Genomic DNA, 9,140 nt, shown 5'->3' with positions numbered 1-9,140 from the left:
ATAAAAATCCTGTGCCATAAAGTCTCTCTGGAGGTGACTGGCTGACCATGGATGTAGGATATCTGGACCCCATTCTTGTAACATACGGTCCAGTGAAGTCAACAGTGATAATCACAAGTTTTCTAGATCCCGTGAATGTGGTAGTAGTTTGTTTTCAATTCTGTGCAGAATCTCTCTTAAAAATATCAAGACAATATTATTTATTCTTTCATTACTAACACAGTGTTGGGGATGCAAATCAAGTCAAGACGGTGCCTGGCACTTTGCCAGGAGGAGTGGTTTGTGGAGCAACGCCAGCGAGCCATTAAGATGATGAGGATTCCTTATTGGCTGACTGCTGTATCTAGATGATGTTAATTAAGTTAAGCTGTGTGTAATTAGTTAAGTATATATACCTCTGCTGTCCAGCAGAGAAGCGGCTCCTGCTACCTCGGGTGCCCGCTACTTTGAGTTATCGCTGAGTTCACTCAAAATAAAGTCGTTCCCGTTTCAACCTTCAAGTTGCTTGTCACCTCCCAGTTATTTGCCCAGCCGGACTACGGCAACACAGATTTGGATTGTTACCAGTTTGTACATAATTCTGCTGTGACATTCTTTCACATGGTGAACACAGGCAGGCATTTCCTTTAGGTATGTGCCTAAGAGGGGAATCATTGAGCAATAAACAGCAACAGTCTACTTCCATGTCTAAGAGATGCCACCAAGAGATTTTGGAAGTGGTTGTGACCATTTATATACATGACAGTGTGTGAGATTTTTACTTGCTCAACATCCTTACAATTTTTATCAGGGGTATTAAGCCATTGTGTATTTGTATCACATTGTGGTTTTTCTTTTCAATATGTGTGGCACTAGGATTAAACCAGGGCTTACACATACCAAACAGATGCTTTACCACCCAAGTTTAACCCCCAGCCCTGCATTGTGGTTTTAATTTCAATTTAATTATTAACTATGTGGAAAACCTTTTCATATATACAAGGGCAATTTTGTATCTTTCTGTGAAAAGGCTAGTTAGATACTTGCCCATTCTTGCCCCACCGATGGGTTGCCTAGATTTTCCTTACAAATAATCTCTTATTATTCACAGCAGGTGGAGTCTGGTTGTGGGGTAAATGCATGGAGATTGCGTTAAGAGTCAAGATCTGTGTCCATTTTGCATAGGTGTTTGGTGCTGTAAAATAGACCTGGCATTTCCATTGGGTATAGGCCTAAGAGTGGAATCATTGAGCAACAGCTGTAGTCTATTTCCATCTCTAAGAGATGCCACCAAAGATGCCACCAAGCCTCACATCCATCTGCAGAAGCCATGTCAGAAGGCCTGTAACCTGCATGTGCCAGCCTGGCTCACATTAGCACCTCCTGCAGTATGTAGAGAGCCCACACCCATGTCCTCCTTCAGTACATACTTATGCTGGTTCACATCCAGCACCTTATTGTATTATCAGGAATATGAGGCCCAGACATTGAAAGGGACTGGTCCAGAGTACAGGTGAGCAGAGTACAGTAGGGATCTGCCCCCTCCCATATGTTTGATTTGAAAATATATTACCTATTATTCTGGAAACCCCTTTTCCCATCCCTCTTTATATGAGCCATTTTCCTCTTCTTATCCACACATAGGCACATAAACATACACACATGTGCATGCACACATACACGCCTTCACACATACACACATACATACACAAACAACTTTGAGGTTGGCCCCATGAAGTTGGGGTCAGAGAAGTAGAAGACAATACAGTAGTAACTGTTGGAAAAAAATCATAGTTGGAGGTAAGTCAGCCATGGGTTAGTGATATGTTTTTTGTGTTTTATTAGCCCAAGGACAAGCAAATGGACAGGAGGACACAAAAGGTTTCCAAGGGTCTAGGAAAGACAGTAATAGGATTTTATATTCTACATATCTAAAACTGAGATGAGTCCATTAACCCTGTGTAAAAGAGGACAAGAAAAGATGGAGCTTCCGTTCCTTTCCATAGGAGCTGGGTGCTTTAACTGGATACTTCATGCTCAGGAAGTGCTGGCCTTGTTTCTCCATGGAGAACACACAGCATTCTGATTTTATGAGGAAAACAAGACTTTGAGTTCCTAGAAGTCCTTCAGAACAACATGAGTCTCCAGAAAGAGAGATATTGCTGGGCCCCTTCCATGCTCCAGAAGTGTTAAAAATAAATTGATGTTTTCTTAGGCTCTCTAGTCTGGGGGCTTTGTTTGAATCAACTGTATCTTCTGGTAGAGAAACAGCATCTCCTCAATTTTTTGGCACACTATGGTTAACATTTGAGAAACTAACTGCTTAGTGTTAGGATATATTGCGTAGGCTGTGACACACATCCAATTGTGAAAATAGCAGGATATTGGTTGGGTTATTTGTTTTTTTTGGTGCTTAGCTTTTTGAGTTCTTCATATACCCTAGAGATTAGTGCTCTATCTGATGTGTGAGGGGTAAAGATTTTCTCCCAGGAGGTAGGCTCTCTGTTCACCTCACAGATTGTTTCTTTTACTGAGAAGAAATTTTTAGTTTGAACCATCCCATTTATTGATTCTTGGTTTTAATTCTTGTGCTAAGAAGTCTTATTAAGGGAGTTGGGGCCTAATCCCATGTGATGAAGTTTAGGGCCTACTTTTTCTGAGAAGCAGAGTATGTGGTTTAATTCCTAGGTCCTTGATCCACTTTGAGTTGAGTTTTGTGCATGGTGAGAGATAGGGGTTTAATTTAATTTTGTTGCATATGGATTTTCAGTTTCCTTAGCACCATTTGTTGAAGAGGCTATCTTTTCTCCAATGCATGTTTGTGGCACCTTTGTCTAACATAAGATAATTGTAATTTTGTGGGTTAGTCTTTTTGTCCTCTATTCTGTACCATTGGTCTACCAGTCTATTTTGGTGCCAATACCATGTTGTTTTGTTTCTATTGCTCTGTAGTATAGTTTAAGTTCTGGTATAGTGATACTATCTGCTTCATTCTTCCTGCTAAGGATTGCTTTAGCTATTCTGGGTCTCTTACGAGCCAAGGACCTGAACAGACACTTCTCAGAAGAGGATATACAATCAATCAACAAATATATGAAAAATATTCATGATTTCTAGCAATTAGAGAAATGCAAATCAAAACTATTCTAGAATATCATCTCACTCCAGTCATAATGGCAGCTATTATGAAGACAAACAATAAGTGTTGGTGAGGATGTGGGGAAAAATGTACACTCACACATTGCTAGTGGGACTGCAAATTGGTGCAGCCAATATGGAAAGCAGTATGGAGATTCCTTGGAAAACTTGGAATGGAATCAACATTTGACCCAGCTATCCATCTCCTTGGTCTATACCCAAAGGACTTAAAAACAGCATACTAAAGGGATATAGCCACATCAATGTTTATAGCAGCACAATTCACAAAAGCTAAACTGTGGAACCAACTTAGATACCCTTCAATGGATGAATGGATAAAAAAAGTGTGGCATATATACACAATGGAATATTACTCAGCAATAAAAGAGAATAAAATCATGGCATTTTCAGGTAAATGGAGGGTGTTGGAGAAGATAATGCTAAATGAAGTTAGCCAATCCCCTAAAACCAATGCCAAATGTTTTCTCTGATATAAGGAGGCTGACTCATAGTGGGGTAGGGAGGGGGAGCATGGGAAGAATAGACAAACTCTAGATACGGCAGAGGGGTGGGAGGGGAAGGGAGGGGGCAGGGGATAAGTAAGGATGGTGGAATGTGATGGACATCATTATCCAAAGTACGTGTATGAAGACACAAATTGGTGTCAACATAATTTATATACAAACAGAGATATGAAAAACTGTGCTGTATATGTGTAATAAGAATTGTAATGCATTTTTCTATCATTTATTTTTAAAAATCAATTAAAAATTTTAAAAAAGAAAATAGCAGGATAACATTGCATGGCTTATTGTCAGAGGATCACCATATCTAAGTTTCATTTGATTTCAGTAAGCATCTTCTTGATGCAGAATTGAAAATTAGTCCCAGAGGAGAAGTAATTTGCCCAAGATCATATTGCTGGGTCTCAGGCCTGCTAGAGGTTATTTCATGGTGTTTCTCACCCATTGTAATTCTCACCTCTCCATGTTTTGGAGTTTTCTCTGCCGGAGAGCAAAACGTGAATTGCATGGGTTTCATCTTACACTTATGATCTCCTCAGAAGTAGATGCCAATGATTTCCCCATTGTCTGTGTTGGGAAAGTTGGAAAGGCACAATAAATCTCTAGCATCACAGTAATGGTAAGAAAATAGAATTTCTGAACCCAAATCTTACTCCTTAAACCAAAGTCCTTGGGGTTGGGGTTGTGGCTCAGTGGTAGAGCACTTGCCTCACATGTGTGGAACACTGGGTTCCATCCTCAGCACCACATAAACAAATAAAATAAAGGTATTGTGTCAATCTACAACTAAAAAATAAAAAACCTAAGGTCTTTGGCTGCACTGATGACTTCCCAAGGGGTTGCAAAGCCATTGTATTTGCATAATTTTATTTAGTTAAGATGAAAAGCCAGTAGCCCAAAGGGCACCTGGGGAGGCAATCATAGGAAGAGGCTCAGTGAACTAAACATTGAAGAAGGGGCCTCAGGTTTTGGCATTATAACACAATGATCTTAGAACTCTGGTAACCAGGCACATACTCTGAGACAGTCCCTCATCCAGCTCACATGAAGGGAGATGCTCACGAGAGTAAGATGTTTTCTGATGTGTCCCAAATTTCCAAGGTTAAACCCACAAAAAGGTCCAGAGTGGGAGCATTTTTTGAGGTTCACTCAGCCCTATAACAAACCCTATGGTCAATTATTAGGAGGCACCCCCAGGTAAAAGAGGGCAGGCCAGAGGAGACCAGTCCAGGCAAGCCCTCATCTGTGACTACATTGAGGAAGTCCTTCACCACCCTCCTCCTCCTCCTCTCCTCATTTTTCTCCTTCTCTGTCTCCTTCTCCTCCTCTTCCTCCTCCTCCTCCTCTTCCTCCTCCTCCTCTTCTTCCCCCTCCTTCTCTGTCTCCTTCTCCTCCTCCTCTTCTCCCTCCTTCTCTGTCTGTCTGTTTGTCTGTCTGTCTGTCTCTCTCTCTCTCTCTCTCTCTCTCTCTCTCTCTCTCTCTCTCTGTGTGTGTGTGGTGTTTATACAGGGTAATTGCAGGGGACCTGCAGTGACAGGAAGAGGTTACCAGATTTTGGAACTCTGTGGTCTTTTATATTAATACCACTGGATCTGACTGGCCAGAGTGGATATTTAAGCATTGGATAGTGATTTTTCTACTCAGGTATTTATCTAGGGATCTTAATTCTGTGATCTAGTGTCACCCCTGGATAGAAGTCTATACATATATTTATATATACCTGATCTGGATATAAACTTTTTCAATGGGAGTGTCCCCCATGGGGCCAGCCGGGGTGGCCAGTGTTATATGTTATACTGTATATCAGATGATCTCTTTGAAGAGTTCCATGCAGATTATCAGGGAGCTGTTTGTTAATGCTATCTCTTGGGGAAAAAGCAAGTGCACACACAACCAACAATAATATCTCTGGTCTGGGATTAGATGATCATTGTGGAGAAGGGTCTCCACAGTCAGGTACTTGAGATGGCCAGGATAGGACCAGTACCAATACCCAAGTATGGGGACTTCTCTAAGCTCTGTCCTAGAACTTTATCACTTGGTTGACCTGAATTTTTATTCCCAAAGGAATCTGTACTGTACTGCTCCCCCTGGCAACCTATTTGATTTAAAGCTCCAGATAACATGTATGTAGAAATAACAGAGAAATAATTTGGCATCATTTTCAATTTGTATTGGGCAATGGGTATGTTTTTTACTGTTGCTAGTTTTTGCCTTATTTTGGGCCCCAGGTAGCCCATGTAGCAATCTACTCCTTTTAGAAGACTTAAAAACAAACAGCCTTATCAGGAAAGCATTTACACAAAGAAGAGCGAGGTTACGCAAACAAAAGTGGTTAAACTCTGTTACATATTTTTTGGAACTATGATGTATCACAAGACAAATCACTATGGCCTCACCTGGAGTTGTGTTCTCACCTGCCTTCAAAATGTTCCAGTAAAAAGTGCTGCTTCTTGCAGCAGTTCAGCCTCTCAATGCTGGTAGAACATGATGTAATCCAATTGTACCTCCATCAGCCATGCTACAGGGACAGTGTATGTGTCCCAGTGGGCTGCATCTATTTCTTAGGGCTGTCATATGGCAGTGTCACAGATAGTGGGCTTCAGGATAGAAAATTATTTTGTCCTCATTCTGGAGCCTATATATCAAGTTGCTTGCTAGAGTTATTTCTTTTGAGGCCCACTCTTTGAGAGGTCCATTTACATCTTCTATTACTGTTTGAACAACAGTTTTCCTATCCTTCTCTGTGTTTTGTCATTTCTTATATGTGGGAAGTGGATTCAATTGTATTAGACCCCACACTAATTAAGTGGATTAACATTAATATGTCTTTGAGAAACATTCAAATAGAGTCACAGTGTGAGGCACTGAGTATTTAGAACATCAACATGAGATTTGGGGAGGGGACATAATTCAACTGACAACATAAACTAGTATCTTGATGAGGATAGAATCCAAGGGAAAAAAATACTAATTGAAAGGATATGCACATATAACATTTTGATAGCTACAGGTAGATTACAGTCATGTTGGAGCTGCAGAAGTGACATTGCCACCAATTGGCATTGGGAATTGGCATTCTTTTTACTTTTGGCTGATCTCTCATCCAGGTGGCAGATGAAATGACACTGTTCCATTCATTTCCGAATTCCCAGCTAACCAACTTAAGTCATCTTTCAGTTGATTCTCAGCCATTTAGGTTTTTCTTCTCTGAGTCCAATTCTGGCCCTGCGATGTGCTCTGTTGAACCCAACAGTGTCTCCAAGCATTTTCTCCTAGGAGTAACCTGGGTTGATAGCTCTGTTTCTGAAGACTTCCATAACATAAAAAGACAAACAATTGTGTCTCAAGTCAAAGGGTCCTACTGGGATGTCTTCTTTAGGTGCTCTCTTCAAAATATGGGAAAGAGAGGTTTTCTCCCTACAGAAGCAGACCAGACTTCGGGTAGCTTTGAAGAACTTTAATACAGTTCTGTCTGTGATGCATACTTCTGAGAAGCCATTTGATATGTAGAAGCCTATGCTTTCCCCATATTGAGGATGTTCTTGGAGGACTCAGTTGGATGAAGATCTTCATGGAGGCTATTAAACCTGTATGTGCTGTGGCTCCATCATTGACAAAAACCTTGCAGACACTAATTGTTTCACCACTATCTGCCACTCACATTCTTTTAAAACTTCATAATAACCTTTCCACCATGGGCAGTCATTCCATCCACATGCCCAAATACAATGTATTGAATCTTCCTTGTCTGAATTCCACGTTCCAATATCAGATAATTCACAGTACTTCCAATAATCGCACATCTCTCTTTACCCTCCTCTTCCTCTATGCCTCCAATAAAGAACTTTGTTGCATTTCTCTATAGCTCTTGCTCATCTGTATTTTGAAAATGTAGGATTTGGTGGTTCTTTACATCTCACCAGAACAGTCTGTTCTAAAATTGATAAATGCTGATTAAACTTTTCACATTTTCAAAATCAACCTATATTTTATTCACGAAGGGGGGTTGAAATTAATTCTAGCTGGTGTGTGCCCTTGATGTAAACTGAACCAAGGTTCCCTGGATCCTGGAATTGGAGTCTCATGATGACTCAGTATATAAGAAGGTTCCATTTGTGTTATTATGTGTAACACATAGTACTGTGTTCCATATACATATAATCACAAGTGCTGGTGTGTGTGTTTTTTTTTTAATATTTGTCTCTTTCCAAGTCTTTTGAGAATAAGCAATGTTGCATGAGTCCTTTGGTCTGGTGGAGGAGTTTTGGCTTTGGAATAAGGTACAGCTCATGCTGAGCCCAGTCCAGCTGCTAATTAGCTGTGGGGCTTTGACCACAGGATGAAACAGACATCATAACCTGGACATTAGATCTAAGGCCAAATTGTCAAATAAGAAGTATTCATTTCATGTTTGAAACAATAGAGTCATGTCTGTGGACAGATCTGAAGACATGTGTCCCCCACTTCCTGGGATCCCATTTTCCTTTGTTTGCTATCTGATAGCTGCAATGGGATGGACCTGTGGCCACTTTCAAGTGGGAAAAAGTGATCTACTTTTGGATAGTTTCCTGTGCTTGCTCAGGGCACTGTCTCCCTTGGCCTTTGGGTCTATGGAGAAATATTATTAAGAAACTGTGTCTCTCACTTCTAGCATAAAAACAAGGTGACTAGGCCCTTTCCCCTCCTGAGGTCAGGGGACCCATAGGTGTCAAATCTGGATTAAGGTTTCTTTGCAAACTGAGATATGCTGGAAGCTTAGAATCCAGAGAGTTTGGGGACATAGTTCCAAAACCACATATACTTGATAAGTAAGTTTCTGTGGGTCACATCGATGTAGGTCAGAGGAGGCTGGACACCTGAGGGATTTGCCAGAAGAAGGTTTATTTAAACTGCAGCAGTCTAGAGGGGCTAAAGAAGAAAAGTCACTGGTTCCAGAGACAGGAAATTCTTTGAGATTTATCCTCAGTGGTTGTTTGTATAACAGTGGTGGTAACATAGCAGTTACTGTTTGTCCCATAATTTTAGGTAAGCATAGGTTTCACAGTTTTTACCAGGGAAAACAAATAATATATTTTGTACAGCAAGCCCTCTTGAAACAGAGTCTGTTACATTTGTCTGCAAACTGGGCATTTACAAGAAAGAGGAAGCTCAAACCACCATGAGCTCTCTGACAAGAAAAAACAAAAACAACAACTCTGCTGACATTCTTTTGGGCTACATCAACATAATGATAGTGTTCTGGATATATTGGCTTATGCCATTACAATCAGTTTCACCTGTTTCTTTTAATTTTTTAATGTGAATATTAGACAACTTTAAATTACTCTTGTACTTCACATATGATTTTCATTGGATATTGCTGCCTTATCGGATTGCTTCCCAGTTTAAAGTTCAATCTATCACCTCAAAAGAGGGAGCAGAAAAGTTCTACAAAATTTTGCAGTATTTGTCATTATATTATTTCCACTCGTGAATATTATGCAGACATATAATCAT

Source organism: Spermophilus citellus, assembly GCF_964194105.1.
Source record: "Spermophilus citellus genome assembly, chromosome: 13".
NCBI classification, from domain to species: Eukaryota; Metazoa; Chordata; class Mammalia; order Rodentia; family Sciuridae; genus Spermophilus; species Spermophilus citellus.
The sequence above is the reverse complement of the archived record's forward strand: the minus strand, read 5'-3'. Positions refer to the sequence as shown.